Source organism: Gigantopelta aegis, chromosome 1, assembly GCF_016097555.1.
Source record: "Gigantopelta aegis isolate Gae_Host chromosome 1, Gae_host_genome, whole genome shotgun sequence".
Taxonomy (NCBI): Eukaryota; Metazoa; Mollusca; class Gastropoda; order Neomphalida; family Peltospiridae; genus Gigantopelta; species Gigantopelta aegis.
This window is the reverse complement of record NC_054699.1, coordinates 41,683,777-41,701,963: the sequence shown is the minus strand read 5'-3', so window position 1 is coordinate 41,701,963 and position 18,187 is coordinate 41,683,777.

Genomic DNA, 18,187 nt, shown 5'->3' with positions numbered 1-18,187 from the left:
TAAAAGATAAAATAACAAACTAGGTACCAGTTATTTCTCTCGGGACATACATTTTATAGTAACTGGTAACTCGTTTATTATCCTCTATACACACAACATACACATAGGTACAAAGACAAAAACAACTAGTCATGTACCCACACACGCACGCACGCACGCACGCACGCATACAACCACAACTACACACACTGACAGATTGATTTCGATAAACTAGGTGCACGGTTGAAGAAGAAGACCGTTCTCATACACATGTATGTCAGATAGATTACGATATTCTTTTAAAAGACTGAGCCAGCAGACATTACAAGTGACGGAATTAACAAAACAAAAAGTCTTAACAGACTACACCGTTAAACATGCAGTTAAAGTTTGTTTTGTTTAACGACATCACGAAAGCACATTGAGCACAATCTTCGGCTATTGGATGTCAAACATTTAATAATTCTGACTCGTAGTTGTAGAAAACCTGCTACATTTTTTTCAAATGCAGTAAGGGAACATTTATATGCACTTTCCCACAGACAGGAAAGTACATACCATGGCCTTTGACCAGTTGTGGTGCACAGACTGGAATGAGAAAAACCCCAAATCCGTTGTATGGATCCACAGAGGTGGTTCGATCCTGCGACGAAAGCACCCCAAGCGGGCACTCAACCGACTGAGCTAAATCCCGCCCCTTTAAACATATATTATAGAGACAAAATGCCCAGCTTCGATATGTCGGCCTTGGTGCTCTGTAATCTAATGCGAGTAGGTACCAGTGTACCACCCCTGCATCGTTAGATGCTCATATTCAATATGTCGGCCTTGGTTCTCTGTAATTTAATGCGAGTAGGTACCAGTGTACCACCCCTACATCGTTAGATGGCCAGCTTCATATGTCTGCCTTGGTCCTCTGTAATCTAATGCGAGTAGGTACCAGTGTACCACTCCTACATCGTTAGATGGCCAGCTTCGATATGTCGGCCTTGGTGCTCTGTAATCAAATGCGAGTAGGTACCCGTGTACCACCCCTACATCGTTAGATGGCCATCTTCGATATGTCGGCCTTGGTGCTCTGTGATCTAATGCGAGTAGGTACTAGTGTACCACCCCTACATCGTTAGATGGCCAGCTTCGATATGTCGGCCTTGGTGCTCTGTAATCTAATGCGAGTAATATATATATATATATATATATATATATATATATATATATATATATATATATATATATATATATACAACTTAATTCTAATCTACTCTAACTTAATCTTGGGGCTGAAATATGTACCACCAGATCAAATTTGGCATATTTTTTCATTAGGTTTGTCGATACACAGACTTGGGAAGTTACCCATATTGTTCTAATTGCGTTATGGTGGTTATGGTTAGGTTTCTAACGTGTTCATATACCTCTATGGTTTCGAACACGCCTATCCCGAGTCTGGCTTCCGATAACATTGGGGGTCTGACTTGGGGCAGGAGGCATCTAAATAGAGGGGCAATTTTGAAATTTAGAAAATTACAGCCAAAAAATAATAAAACAATGCGTCCTTAAACTATATACACTTAATCTATCACTAATTAAGAAATAATATGACGCAATTTTAAATGGGGTGATCTAAATAGATTAAAATTAATAATATAAAATAATTAATACCCTTGAGGATGGGAGGAAGGGTAAGAGGGTTGGCCCGAACCCACAGAAAAGTTGGTTTAGGATATTTTAAAGATTATAGAAATTACCAATCATATTTCGAACCTTGGTGTGACCAGATAAAGGCTGGGGGAAGAGGGGAGACCAGAACCTACACTGAACCCAAGGTCAAACCGCCTACGCCCTATGGCCCCAAAGAAACCCTAACCTCTAGCATCCCATCCCCCCGCCCTCCACACCGTGTCCAACCGCAGGTCAATCCAATCATGGCAATTAAATATTAAAAAGTTATTAGAGAAATTACGAAGTGTATGTCACTATAAGAGTGACGCTAAGTTAAAATCCGACCGTTGGTGCTACTAGGAGAATGGCACAAGAGAATCCTACGTGGGGTTAGTTATTAAGAAGTTGAGAAGTCGGAAAGTGTTGCACATGGCCTCAGATTACAGTTATCTTCCCATTTGGTTGTCCAAAATCCGGAAATTTGACCGCGCAAGTAGTCTGCTGTTTGACTGTGATTATTTCATGGCAGACAGCTATGAAGTGGCAACTGTTTGACTGAAGTGACAGGGGATAGCATGTAGTTTGTAAACATGTGTAACTTGTTGACATTGAAGACTTGTTTGTGGTAATTCCGGCTCATGCAAAAGTAGTGCTTTTTGTGTAAAATGGGTGTACTCCGGCCTGGTTTAGAGGGTGTGTCTGTTTAAACCAATATGCTGGGAGAAAGAGCTGGACAACAGGGGTTGTCCTTTTCAGTGTATGTGTCCCCCATGCAGGCAAAGGTACATACAAAACTTCACGGACGTGCTGATATTAATAAAAATGTTATAGCCACTAAGGCTATATAGAAACATATAGCAAAATTAATTGTGGTCTCAGGCCACACCCAGCTCGCCGTGAAGAGCGAAACCCATCCAGATGACAGACGACGCAAACCCGAGGCGTCACCTCGGTCAGCCCCTAAAACATCCAGATTAAGTCATTCAACAGACGCTGCCACTACTTTAATCTATAAAACCGGTGACAGAACACATGGTATTATTAACCAGGGAACTGGCACGAGCACAGACCAGACACCTGCCCTGTTGAATTACACAAGTTGTTTTTATTAAAAATCTAATATAGGATTAAAATATGTATAAAAAATATTGAAATGATAAATGAGCGAGCATGCCTGTAACCTATCAATTTATTTTTAAAACACCATGACCAAATTAAAAACACATAATTAATTATAACATACAAATTCCAGAGGGGAGGGGGGGGGGATTACTGCCAGATAAGCCCCCCCCCCCAAATACCGAGCAATACACATGCACACACTAGCATACAACAACACATAACATATATACACAAATCTAAAAATAAATAATATGCCGCCGCCCAGCCCCCAAATATTGTTAGGGGGCCAGGCAGCGGCACATATTATAATATAAAATTAATTGTATAAATAAGGGGACATCTTAATTAGCAATATTAGAAAAAATCCATTCTCCTAAACAATGCCACCAACCGATCACCAAACAAATTTCGAAATGACCGGTTAAGGCATAAATAAATAATTACAGAGAAAGAATTAAGAAGATATCTTAAATATTAAACATTTTAGAGCTAAAACTAAACAAGTGACAAGCGTCGCGCAACCGATCGATACGTGTAGCGTGTGTACCTAAAAAAAAAGAAAAAAAGTACTAATCAAAATTATACCCGGGTGATTTTCCAGTCTTATATATTAGTTATGAAAATCCCTGGAATAAATACCATAAAAATGTGTCAGTATTATTATGACCTGTTATGGTATTCAAACAAGTGGTCCAAAAAACGACAATAAATGACCTGTTATAGATAGAAATATGAGATGTATTTACAATTTTACTGCAAAACTTATGTAATTTGAAACACACTATAACACCCAGGTTGATATTGATTATACCTGACAGAAATCCAAAATGTTGGTGCAGGCAGAGGGAATGGCATCACAGCGCAGCGCTACGTTGACCAGATTCTAACACCTCACATAGTGCCCTTCTTCACGCGTCACCATAACCACGTGTTCCAGCAGGATAACGCTCGCCCCCACACGGCCAGGATCACCATGGACTTCCTGCGTCAGCACAACATCAGAACCATGCCGTGGCCGGCTCTCAGCCCTGATTTGAACCCGATTGAACACCTGTGGGATGAAATCCAGAGACGGCTTAACCAGGTGGTCCCACGGCCGACAACTCGTGTGCAACTGGAGGCAGCTTTCCTGAGGGTGTGGGCACAGGTGCCAATGGCTTTTGTGAACCGCCTCGTGCACTCCATGTACCGACGGTGTATGGCCGTTTTGAACACCCAGGGAGGACATACACGGTATTGAACATGTCACGCCCTACAATCTCGATGTGCTGGATCCCCCCACTACCTGAACACAGGCAAACGACCCAGAGACTGTGGTCAAAGTGCATCCAATAAATTGACTTTATCAGATTTTTCAAAATTTATCTTTGATATTAATAAATTGAAACATATTTTCTCAGCCACACATGTGTCGCGTTTCTTTTGCGGTTCAGTATATATAAAGAAGGTTTTCGATATTTAAGAATGCTATGGCAGGTTTTGGCAGCTAAGATACAAATATCGGGATAGGACAAGATAACACACAATTTCTGCATGCGACGTAGCATGGAGTCTGGGTTCACGTCTCGCTGTCGTTCAGCTGCCGGTGTTCTTCTCTTTGTCAACGTAGCTGCAAGTGTAGTGGCAAATATTTTCGTTGTTTTAGCGATTCCTGCAAAGCCAGTTGATGAGAACTACTTCATATGTCTGCCGTGTAGGAGGTGGCTGGAAAAAAAGTCATAGGAAAAAAAGTCACAATTTAGTATAGGAAAAAAAATCACAGGAAAAAAAGTCACAATTATTATATAACAAAATGTATGGGTTTGTAGAGTATTGAATGTGGCATCATACTCATAGTATGCATGGGATAATTGTTAAGTAGGTCAATTAGGCTAGATTAAAGAAAGAGGCCTCATATTGTGCATGGGTGGTGACTAATTGTTACACTTATTAATTAGGGTCAATTAGGCAGGATTAAAGAAAGAGTCTTCATATTGTGCAGGGGTGGTGACTAATTGTTACACTTAATAATTAGGGTCAATTAGGCAGGATTAAAGAAAGAGTCTTCATATTGTGCATGGGTGGTGACTAATTGTTACACTTAATAATTAGGGTCAATTAGGCAGGATTAAAGAAAGAGTCTTCATATTGTGCAGGGGTGATGCTTGGGTCTAGCTTACTGATTAGGATAGATTTAAACTAAGGGCTTCCTATTGTAAATGATTTATAAAATGCCTAAGGTTAAATGTGTTTCACTATATATAGATATATTCTCCAGCTTGCTAGTATCAGAAGTATATTTAATATGGAAGTTATTCATAGCAATAAGGGTGGTCACAAAATCTGTCATGAGGGGTTCATGTATACCAACCATGCAACTCGCAAAACAAAGTTGTGGTGGAAATGTGTCAAAAGATCTAGTGGTAATTGTCGAGGTTCTATGATAACAGACTTACAGAGAGAGCACCCAGAAGCAGTTAAACCCAACAACCATGCTGCAGATCAGACCCACGTCCGTCTCGCCAAAATACGCAACTCGATGAAAGATCAAGCTGCCAGGACCCGGGACAAGCCAGGCCAGATCTTTGCCCATGGTGTCAGTCAATGTGACAATGACGTACGTGCACTATTTGTTTTTTTGTGTTGCATGATATATATTTATATAAAATTTACATAAATAAATGGTTTTCGATCTGTAAGTAGTTCACTGTTATGCCAGAGATTAATACATAAAATATCGTTTACAGTTTGAGGATTATGTTTACTTTCTATCTTTACCCCACTAAGTAATGTATCTCTCCAAAACTTATTTGTAATTTGGTTTGCTTTTCTCGTTATGAAGCAATCTCCATATATTATTAACTCATTTGTTCGTCGACGCTACGTCCAACTGCAAGAGCGTCTTCACAACTTGTGTGTTGATCGCCTTGAGGACCGCAAGAATGTGGCCGAATTTCTTCATGGTATTGGGTGGAACATCCGCCTAAACCACCAACATTAAAATCACAGAACATTTAACAAAAATCTCTTAATTAAAAATTGTGCCTTTTTTTCCTGTGTTTTTATTTTCTGTGACTTTTTTTCTGTGACTTTTTATCCTAGATTCGTAGGAGCTGTGAAAAGACTGGAATCGGATCACTCCGAGAGGGAGAGGTTTGTGTGAGAAACACCAATAAGCTAAAAGGCGTTTTAAAACAGATAACGTGTTTCTCGAAAGTCGTAAACGTAGGTTGTTTACAATTTTATCCGAGCTCAATAAGTAGAAAATATGGTTTATCTCCCCACGTTAAACTAAAGGTGCTTTAGCCCGAGTACTCTGACTGTGAGAGAGTTAGACGGACAGTTGGACAGTTATATACGCTCTGGACAGTTATAATGAGAGCGTATATATGTCCAAATGTCCATCTAGCTCTTTTACAGTCGGAGTACTCGGGTAAAGGTGCCTGTGTGTTTGTTAAAATAGTACGTGTGTGTGTGTGTGTGTGTGTGTGTGTGTGTGTGTGTGTGCACTGTTTCTGTACGCAATGAATTCAGGGCCACAACCCTGACATTACAGATGTCCTCTGGAACAATAAATAATTTTTAAAAAATAAAATAAAATAAATAAAACAAAATATAACAAAAAACCCAACAAAAAACCCCACAACAAAAACAACTAGGAATTAATCGATTCCTCATTACACAACTTTCTATTGCTGTACTTCCTGGGTGTGTTGATACGCTACTTATATCAGTTTTATTAGTAAACGTTAACATTATCGGTAATAGGAATTGATTTGGTCTATTAGAACCTTAACGCACAAAACCCCTGTGACGTCATGCTTTCGTGGAAATCCCGATTCTCGAGGAATGCGACACACTGACCTACATGTCGGTCAGAAACGAATCCAAGCAGCGAACCCTGTACCTACCAGCCATATGTCCTTATCTCCTAGGGTAGGTCCCCTTTTATATTGTGTTATGACATTTAATTAGTCGCTGCTCTGTATCACCACGGCCAACTAAATCTTCAGGGCCTTATTCCACGGAGCGGTCGTATAATGCTATACCTCGACTGTCTTGTATAAAACCGGGTAGGCCTATACTAGATGAATGTGGCTTACGTAACATATTTTCATGCACACAGGTGCATGTTTTGTTGTTAAAACATGCTGTTAAACGCACTTTGTATGCGTCTAAGTGAAAAACAAGCTTTGTAAATTCGACCCTAGATGTTCTGAAATACGATTTCCTGCGTATTACAAGTAAAATTCATCATGACAAATATGATGGTAAAATGCTCCACGTTAATGGACTTTAATTTTTATCACAATCACAATTATTGTATTCATGTATAGGCCTATACGCTGAATATTTAAAATAAGTAATGGTTTTGACGAGTTAACTATATTTAGACAGCAGCACGAGATAGAGTCGAGTGCCCGCCCACTAAATACAGTTAACGAATCAAACCCAATGATATAACTGTTTTGTACCATGATTGACGCGTCTGTGAGGGGCGTGGCCTAAAAACTGTGCAGTTAACTTCAGTTACCCGCACAGTTTCAGTTATACCATGGTATTGCAGTTACACCCCAGATGACATCAAAGAGAAAAACACCAAATCATGGTACAATTACTTTTATTACCTACGAGGTACAGCATAACGGGGTTCATATTTATCGTACGATTTCCCTCGTATGTCATAAATAAATCGTATGTCCTCCTGGCATTGTCCTTTAACGATTGGCAGTTGTAAGAGTACATTTCTTTCTAATTGGCTGACACGACATTCCACAGATACTACTTTCTTCATTCATACATTTTTACTACGAGTGTAAGCTGATCACGAGCTGTTTACGACATGCCGTAATGACACACACGTGTTTTTAATAGATTTAATAAAACATTAATTGATTATTAATGATAACTTGTATTACATTATGATGTAGTTGTGACACACCAAACACTTAATTATGAATATAATATTCAAGACTGTTAGAAATCAATACTAAGGTCGACGACAGTCACTTTTCACACGTTTGTTTTGGCTTCGTACATAATATAAAATATAGCATATCTTACCGTACTTTAACTTGAAATCCATATTTAGTAAAAGGTACAATTTTTAAATCACAAAATGTTTTTCAAACACATTCAGCTGCAAAATTATTGTGTATGTGTTTGCTTTTTTTTAGTATAAACATGTTTTACAATTTACAGCTGTTGATACATGTGTACTTATGGGCGTATAAATATGACGTCACTTTAGAACGGGTTGTGATTTGGTTTTCAAGACATCAATGAACAAACATTACTCCGCCGTTAAGGAAACGTTAGTTTGTAAACAATGACTGGAATATTCATTTAGCAGTACAGTTCTACGGTAATAAACAGCATATTACATTAGTGTCCATGACAGACGATGTTTACGACACGAGTGCCTAAATTATCGCATTTTCCTCGCTTTCGCTCGCGAAATATGATAATTTAGGCACTCGTGTCATAAACATCGTCTGTCATGGACACTCGTATAATATCCTCTATACAATGAACAACTAGCCTACATTGACAAAAACCGGTCGTGACGTCAGTATTCAATGTGCCCAATATGTTGGGACAGGGTATAATAACAAAAAATCCCCATCAGTGATAGCAGCCAAGTGGTTAATTTACCGCCTTGTACTTAATTGGGGGCTTTGGACGAGCATTTCTACAGACAGACAAACAGACAGACAGACAGACAGACAGACTATTTATTAAAGTCTCACCTCATTACAACAGAATGACACTTAGCATATAAATACAAGCAATATAAATCACACAATTGTAATGAGCCACTCTATAGTGAATTATGAGAGACTATTCGCTAAAAAAAATATCTAATTAAAAAGACAAACGAAGTAAACAACACGATATGGTACAGACAAAACAAAGGCAGCACAAACGAAACAATAAGAAATAGACAGCTCAAATAGTATACATAGTCATCTTATAGTATATATATATACTGTGAAACCCCTCAAAACTGGACAGCCATGGGACCAAGAAAAAAGTCCGGTTTTGAGGGGTATCCGGTTTACAGAGGTTTCAGTATTGAGGTCAGCCTTTTGTTGGTTGGTGTTCTCTACTGATATAGTAACTAATAAAACTGCAAAAAAAAACCCATGGCAACATTTCGCTGGACATTCCGACATGTCCAAAGTAGATACTTAAATGAAACACTTTAGAAAAAATTTCCACCAAACCAAACCAAACAATTTTACTCTTGGTTACTCTTTATTTTGTTAAATAAACTTTGCAAAGATAAAAATCAAAACAAGAACAACAACAAAACAGTTGCTTTGCCGTTCATTGTGGTAATCGTGAGACATACATGTAGGCTATGGAAAGGAGCTCAATCAAATTCGTAAGTTAATCTAACTTTGCAACAATCGAGCTCAGAATAAAGGGAGTACATTGTGTACATGTGTTTCCTCCAGTTATTTAAACATCAAAGTTGTTAATTAATCCCTTAATTGGTATTAGTCAACTGCAGAACAGTGGCACATGAGCAGGCGTCCATAATCACGTTATCGGCTGAGTGAGTATTTAAAGTATAAGTAATGCAGTAATGATTGACGTCGGTGTCACCGTCAGGTTTTCTGAGATAAAATTTGCATTAAAGGAACACAATGGGACTGGATAATTTCGTCCGGTGCAGTTTAGAAGGGTTTCCGGTTTAGAGGGGTAAATTTTAGTGTGAAAAGATACGCAAATCATGGGACCGCGTAAAATGTCCGGTTTTGATGGAATTCCGGTTTACTGAGGATCCAGTTTTGAGAGGTTTCACTATATATATATAAAGGTATTCGATATTTAAGGATGCTATGGCAGGTTTCACTGTATATATATATATATATATATATATATATATATATATATATATATATATATATATATATATATAAAGGTATTCGATATTTAAGGATGCTATGGCAGGTTTTGGCAGCTAAGATACAAATATCGGGACAGGACAAGATAAAACACAGTTTCCGCACATCGGTGCAGTCGTCATAATTAAAACGTAAAGTTCTACAGTGTGTGAGTAGTTCCCACGTTATATACATACAAATATCGGGACAGGAGAAGATAAAACACAGTTTCCGCACATCGGTGAAGTCGTCATAATTAAAACGTAACGTTTTACAGTGTGTGAGTAGTTCCCACGTTATATACATGTATATGAGCTTCAATTAAAACAGGTTATTGCGCTGAACGGTCGTTCATTTCAACTTATTTTCGTTCTAATATCCAGTTAAGTTTCAAACACGCTGTCCTAGGTACACACCTCGGCTATCTGGACCGTCTGTCCAGGACAGTGGGTTAGTTGTTAACTGTTAGTGGTTGGGTGAGAGTGACGAGGGTGCACTGGCCTTACACCTACCCACTGAGTCGTTAAAAACTCACTCTGGGTGGGAGCCGGTACCGGGCTGCGAACCCTGTACCTACCAGCCTTATGTTTTCATTTCATTTCACTTATTTTCGTGCTTATATCCAATTAAGGTTCAAGCACGCTGTCCTGGGCACACACCTCAGCTGTCTGGGCTGTCTGTCCAGGACAGTGGGTTAGTTGTTAGTTGGTTAGTGGTTAGTGAGAGAGAAGAGGGTGTAGTGGCCTTACATCTACCTATTGAGCCCTTAAGAACCCTGTACCTACCAGCCTGTAGTCCGATGGCTTAACCACTGCACCACCGAGGCCGGTTCAGCCGTATGCGGATGCGGAACTGTTTGACGTGCCTCTATCCAACATAGGTTCGGGCACGCCCACCCCGGATTTGGTCTCTGACTTCGCCAGTGAGCAACCCCGGGGCGGGAGGGTCAGCCTTATGTCCTTGTCTCCTAGTGTAGGTGCCCCTTTATAGCATGTTACGGGATTTAGTTAGTCCCGGCTCTGTATCACCACGGCCAACTAAATCTTCAGGGCCTTATTCCACGGAGCGACATTCCCAGTATTGAGCTCCACGCGGTAAGACGTGTTTGTTTCGCTTGTGCACACTGCACGTGCTTTCGTGTGCTCGACTTGGGGATCCTTCATTTCGTTGTTTTTGTGAGCGAAATGAAGTTTTCTACTGGGATGTATGCGGCCATTGGAACTGATTGAACGCTGAAACGCTTCTCGTTTCGACAGCCTGCACCACCAGGTTGGATTCTTTTTTAGCGAGATTCCTTGCCTCCACGTCATTTCATCGTCTGACTGTCGACTTGTTTTATTTTCGTGACTCGTATGACGGCCATTCTGCAGAACGCCACGGTTGTTCGCGTTTAGTCTCTACATGTCCGAGCCTGTCCTAGCAGCACTGGGAGATTGACCGCCCCACTCTTAAGAAGAAATAGGAAGCGGGGTCAGCCCCTATTACTCTTTTTCTAGACTTTACCTTGCTTTATAGTGATACCATCTCGTATCCTCCAGAGTCGGGCCCGTCCGCACCACTATACCAACCCATGACGACTGGACTATACCCTAGTCTGAAACTCTCTCTCTCGTTCAGACGGATCCGGCTTCTCAAGATCTGTATTTCAGCACAGCACTACACCTTCAACGTCTATCGACTGTCAATCTAGGGGTTTTCTTGACGGGATGCAACCCATCTCGTCCCTTTAAGCTGTGCACCTAAACGGCCTTAACGAGGCCACTCGCGTGGACATACCGATCGGACTTCAAACTTTTAGACCTGCGTTCAAAATTTTATGTCGAAATTACTTTTTTTTTTTAAATATTATTAAATAGTCCGATCCTCTCTTCTTTCTCTTATTTAATTTTGGACTGTCCTAAAATGCTCCAAATTATATAAATATTCGGCCGAGTAGTCAATTCTATTTTATTTTTGGCTTGAAACTTTTTTATTTTTTGTATTTATTCTATTAACTTGTTTACTAATTGCCATTTTCAAAGTTCTGCCCATTTTCAACCCCCCCCCCCCCCCCCCCCCCCCCCCCCCCGTCTATCCCGAGTCAGGCCACTGATCTTATCGGAGGTCGGACTCGAGATGGGCGTGTTCGAAACCCTAGTGGTATATGGGCACGTTAAACTAGTTATCAGCATCACCACGACGGAGCGATCGTGTTATACTATACCTCGGCTGTCTTGTATAAAACCGGATATACTATAGTACTGTCGGAAATAGAATAAAAACTATTTTCGTCGATTATTTCTTTCATATTAAACTGACAAGTAAATATTTTGTAAATACCCATTCAATAATACTCTCCCTAATTTAGCATTTACTTGTTTGGGCTCTCATTGATGTACAAGGTAGTGTTTACTCTTGAAATGTAAACAAAATGTCGGTAAACAGGTAATTTGTGACCTTTATTGGAACAGACTATAACAAATTGTGGTCAGCATGTGTCAGTTTCATTGCTGTTGCAATATGTGAGGGACTGTTTCTGATGATGGTCTTTCCAAATGAAATATTTGTAGTCATTTATAAGTAACGTTTGAGCAAAAATGTCAAGAACCATTATGAGTGATCCATTATACTAGTATTTTTATTCTATTTCCGACAGTACTTTAGATGAATGAGCGTAACATATTTTCATGCACACAGGTGGATGTGTTGTAGTTAAAACATGCCGTTAAACACATAGGTGTACGAGATCCCATTTTTGTAAGGGGTGGGGGGTGGAGGTAAATGAAAATGCCCGAATCAGCAAAACAACATTAATTCATATTAGAATTACTGCCCAACAGCTATATAGGGTTGCAAACGAATCACTACGTATTTTTACATGGATTATAACTAATTTTGGGGGTTAAATGATGGAAATACATGGTATAAAAGTCACAGGTTAGCATATTTTGCCAGAATATCTCTATAATTTTTGTTCCAATTTGAGGATTTGCTCCAGCACTAAGGGGCCAATTGTGTGACCAATATGTACAAAAACAGTGATAAATTTGACTCATCTAAAGGTACAAATATATTAACTACAGAATGTACAAGCACGAATTTAAATTAGAAAATTATTTGGTAAAACGGTCAACAAAAGATGCTGGAATATTATGTAAATTTAGAACTGGAAATGCCAAACTACCTATATAAACCGGTAGATTGTGAATTCCATTATATTTTTAAATGTACGTCTTTAGTTAAAGTTTGATCTGTGTAACGATACCACTAGAACACATAGATTTATTAATCATCGGCTATTGGATGTCAAACATTTGGTAATTTGACATATAATCTTAGACAGGAAACCCACTACATTTTTTTCATTAGAAGCGAGGGATATTTTATATGCACCATATCATAGACAGGATAGCACATACCACGGCCACCAGTCGTGGTGCACTGGCAGGAGCGAGAAATAGTGTGTGAACTATTTAGATATTTACAAATTGTCATTGAGAGGGTTAGTGTTCCGGGTTAATAATAAAGTACGATGTCCATTACCACTACAGAAAACACTTTATAAATTAATTTTGTTTATAGTTTCTCCAATGTTCACTCGGTGTAGTCTTAAGAGAATAAATTCTTGTCTTGTCTAAGATCAGGTTAGGTGCATAACAACCATATGCCCTCAAGATGACCTTAGCGCTTAAATAGCTTTGTCGAACCAAGATCGAAACATCAATACATTGACAAAAACCCGGTGTCACCGTGACAATGGAAATACTGATTGCGAATGCGACACTGACCTACACATCTAAAACGAATCCACGTATTATCCTACTGACTGATTGGCTGGCGGTTACTTGCACGACTTGTTAGTCAATATGGGTTGTGTTTATAGTTAGGGTCTCATCCACTGAGATCGATGGCGGGGGCAGGTGGGAGGTGGGGGTGGATGGGGATGGGGGTTTGGGGGGGGGGGTGAGGGGTGATGTTGATTGATATGCTTGTGATTGTTTCTCGGGAAATCTCAAAAACTAGGGGCCGAATTTACGAACCTGTTCTTCTTAAACGCGGGTGTTTACATAAGCATTATAAAAGTATGTAGTTACACGCATCTGAGTGAAAAACAAGCTTTGTAAATTCGACCCTAGATGTTCTGAAATGCGATTTCCTGCGTACTACATATAAAACTCATCATGATAAATATGCTGGTAAAATGCTCCACGTTAATGAACTTTAATTTTTATCACAATTATTGTATTCATGTATATACGCTGAATATTTATAATAATCACTTACAATGAACAACTAGCCTATGTTGGCGTAGTCAGGATTGTATGGGGGGAGTGTAACCCACACTATGTATGTATGTATGTATGTATGATTTTATAAAATATATAGCCTAATCAATTAGTTCATTGTCATTAGGCCTACAAATATGAATATTAATAACAACAACATATTACTTGCCAATTAATTATTTAATCTTTTGACACTGTGATTTGAGCTCAGTAAAATTTTTAATTAAGCTGGTTTGACTCCCATGGTAACGTTCAGGGCCTACAAGGGAACATTTTAAAAACAATACATTGTATAGATGGAGTACATATTCATATTAAACTACATACACGTGTAACTAGATACTAAAAGTATACAGAAACACATATACAATCTAAACATTTCATGTTTATATATCAATTCGGTGAGTATTATAATGGATTGCCTGAATAATACTAAGATTTCCACGTTTGTAATCGCCCAAAAAGTGATAGTATTTTGTAAATGTCTGAAAAACAAACATAAAATAACCTTTAGTTAATTAATTTTTGATACAATTTCGTAACAATACATCAGTTCCTCCCGAAAACTGGTCACACTATATTGGAAACAGTTATATATACTCAAGTGGCTCACAATAACACAACAAAATAGCATTTGTAAATGTATATATCATAGCAGTTGTACGATAGAAATATTAATAAAATGTTACTATATTACATTTTGTTAAAACAAATGTTTTTATTCAAAGGTATAGACACATATTGTTGACATAATATTATTATAAACATGCATTTCGTCAGTTATTATCGTAATGCATATAAACAATGAAATCAAGATGGTTTGCATATAACTGAGCATATTATAGTTTAAAACTCATCACTGCTAAACTGTACACACGTTTATTTGCCTTGCTTATTAACAGGAACGTGAGGGCAGTGGGAACCTTTGCTCTGCATAAGCGCATTCCTCGTGGAACGAAATTTCAAGAAGTGGTATTCACTCTCCGTCTTCAACCGATAAACTAGTGAACACGATCATAGGCGTACGGGCTTCCATTTTTGTAGGGGGAAAGGCTGCTTTTTGGCCAGGAATTAAACGAAAATGCCCGAATCTGTGTAACATTAATTCATATTAGCATTACTACCAAACAGCTATATACATGTAGTGTTGCAAACGAATCACTACGCATTTTTATAAGGATTACTAATTTTGAGGGTAGAATGATGGAAATACATGGTGAAAAGGTCTCAGGTTAGCACACTTTGCCCGAACATCTGTATCATTTTTGCACGAATCTGAGGTTTTTCTCCAGCCCCCCCCCCCCCCCCCCCCCCCCCCCCCCTCCAGCCCCATGTTGTGTAAATCTGCTTTTTGCGGACCAGTTCAGTGTGGGGTAGGATCCATTTGCCAGTAGACGTAGCCCAGATCCGCGCAAATCCCAAAACTATTGCTAAAGCTGTATTCACTCCAGCACGTGTGAAGTGTGTGATATAATAACCTCTTCCACCACCCAGTTTTTAAACAGATGATTTCTACTGCATTCTCAAACACAAATGTATAAGTTTAGATGACACTGTTAGCAATATTAAGTACTATATTTCGAGTAGGATTAATGGCACCACACAGTATGTTTTTTTTTTTTCTTTCTAAATTATAATTAGGCCTAATATTATCCGAGTTAAACGGAAATGCCCGAATCTGTATAACAACATTTATTCATATTAGTATTACTACCAAAGAGCTATATAGGCCCGAATCTGTATAACAACATTTATTCATATTAGTATTACTACCAAACAGCTATATAGGCCCGAATCTGTATAACAACATTTATTCATATTAGTATTACTACCAAACAGCTATATAGGCAAACGAATCACAACGCATTTTACATGGACTATAACTAATATTGTGTGTAGAATGATAGAAAAAAAAACATCGTGAAAAGGTCTCATCTTGTCTGAATATCTCTATCGTTCCTTCCCGAATTATTTGCTCCAGCCCTGGGGACAGTTGCCCCACTCCCACCCCATCCAGGGCCGTACCCGTATCAAAATCCTAGGGTGGCACTATGTTTTATAAACGAATGAAACACTATAGCCTACAAATTAAACTCTGAGATATGTATTCTATTTTCTGGAGTAAAAAAAAAAAAAGGTGAGATTTTCAGGGTATACGGCCCTGCCGTTTCGTACGCTTATGCAAATGACTATGGCGGGGAATCACCTACAGGTTGTTACAGATGATTCCACGCCGTACTGAAATGAGTACAACAAACTGTGTAGCTACATAATCAACAAAGGTGCGCGACGTAGTATGGCTTTTTTATGCACAGTCATTAGGCGTTTACCATAGTTTGACACCCAATAGCCGATGTATTTTTCGTGTTGGGGTGTCGTGAAAGAGTCATTGCAGTAATTCGAGTAGGTGATTCCCCGCCATACTTAGCGAGCACACCAAACTGTGAGATCGACAAATGTACACAACGTAGTAGATTGTCGTTGTTCGCGTCTCGACGCTCTCATTATAATCAGATCATATATAACTGTCCAAACGTCCATCTACCTCTCTTACAGTCAGAGTACTCGGGCTGAGGCACCTTTAGTTTAAAGTGGGGAGGTAAACCGTATTTCCTAGTTATTGATCACGGATAAAATTGTAGTAATTGTAGTAAAATTTCTAGTTAAGTCCGAGGTACGAGATTTAGGCTGATTTTCCATTAGTGCAGTTATTACCGCACGGCCAGCCGCTTGGCGGTTCCACCCGCGCGCCTAGCACATATCCACTGTTACCGGTCATATGCAAATTGAAAAATGTCATTGTTAAACGAGGAAGATCCATTACTAATGAAACATCAGATCAAATCGAAATTTCAACTATTACTTAGTTCTTCCCACAGGGAACGTTTATTTTTTCATACTATGTATGTACTACGAATTATTTAGTTCCGAGCCGATTGCTTTTCTAAACTGGACACAAAAATAGTTGTTGCTTTTTGTTATAAACAAAACATTTACTTTTCTTCTTACATTAAACCAAACTAAAATTATGTCCACAAAACAATGTGTAGGAGGATGTGACGGACTATAGAAAGGAAATGGTTTATTTGACTACGCACTCAACACATTTTATTTACGGTTATATGGTGTCAGACATATGGTTAAGGACCACACAGATATTGAGGGAGGAAACCCGCTATCGCCACTTCATGGGCTACTCTTTTCGATTAGCAGCAAGGGATCTTTTATATGCACTATCCCATACACAGGATAGCACATACCACGGCCTTTGATGTACCAGTCGTGGTGCACTGGCTGGAGCGAGAAATCGGACTATAGGAGACGAGAACTAACACCTGTGGAAAGAAGAAACAGATTTTGAGAACATTAAATAATGAGAAGATTGGAGCAGGATGCTTTCCGTTATCTGGTGCGGGAGATTCAATTTGATAGCGAAAACTATCAGCAGTATTTTCGTATGTCTCCAGAGACGCTGGAATATGTTTTAGTATTTGTAGGTCCACTTATAAGTAAAAAGACCGTTCTTTCAGCCGAAGAAAGGCTGGTAACATGCATCAAATATTAAAGCCTTTAGTGATACCATGCAGGTCTTAATACTAAGCAGCCTACACTAATAATAATAATATATATTGTTTTATCGGAAACGGCAATACAACAGTTTAATAGTACCTTGCATAAAGCAATGCCACATAGGACCGATTATGTTTTACTGCCATCACAGGTCCGTAGACAGGGGTGGGTAAAAGGGACCGAACAACCCACCGCATCGTAAAAATTACCAAGTCAATTAAAATTTCTATTTGCTCATGTGTGAATTTTTGCTCGCCCATTGCAGGAATAATGCTAAAAATACCTACTCCGAAAACTTACAAATTAAATGACGCTATAAAACACACAAGTGCGGGAGATGGGTAATCATGGGTAATACCCCAAAATGACGTTATTTTATGGATTCCCCTTGTAGTTCGATTGGACCGCTCAGGATCCATTTGCCAGTAGACGTAGCCGAGATCCGCGCAAATCCCAAAACTATTGCTAAAGCTGTGTTCACGCCAGCGCGTGTGAAGTGTGTAATATAATAACCTCTTCCACTACCCAGTTTTAAACAGATGATTTCTACTGCATTTTCAAACACAAATGTATAAGTTTAGATGAAACTGTTAGCAATATTAAGTATTATATTTCTAGTAGGATTAATGACACCACACAGTCATGGGCAGTTGCCCCCCCCCCCCCCCCCCCCCAATTCGGGGAAAACAGTGGGAAAAATTCGGGCAAATTTTATCT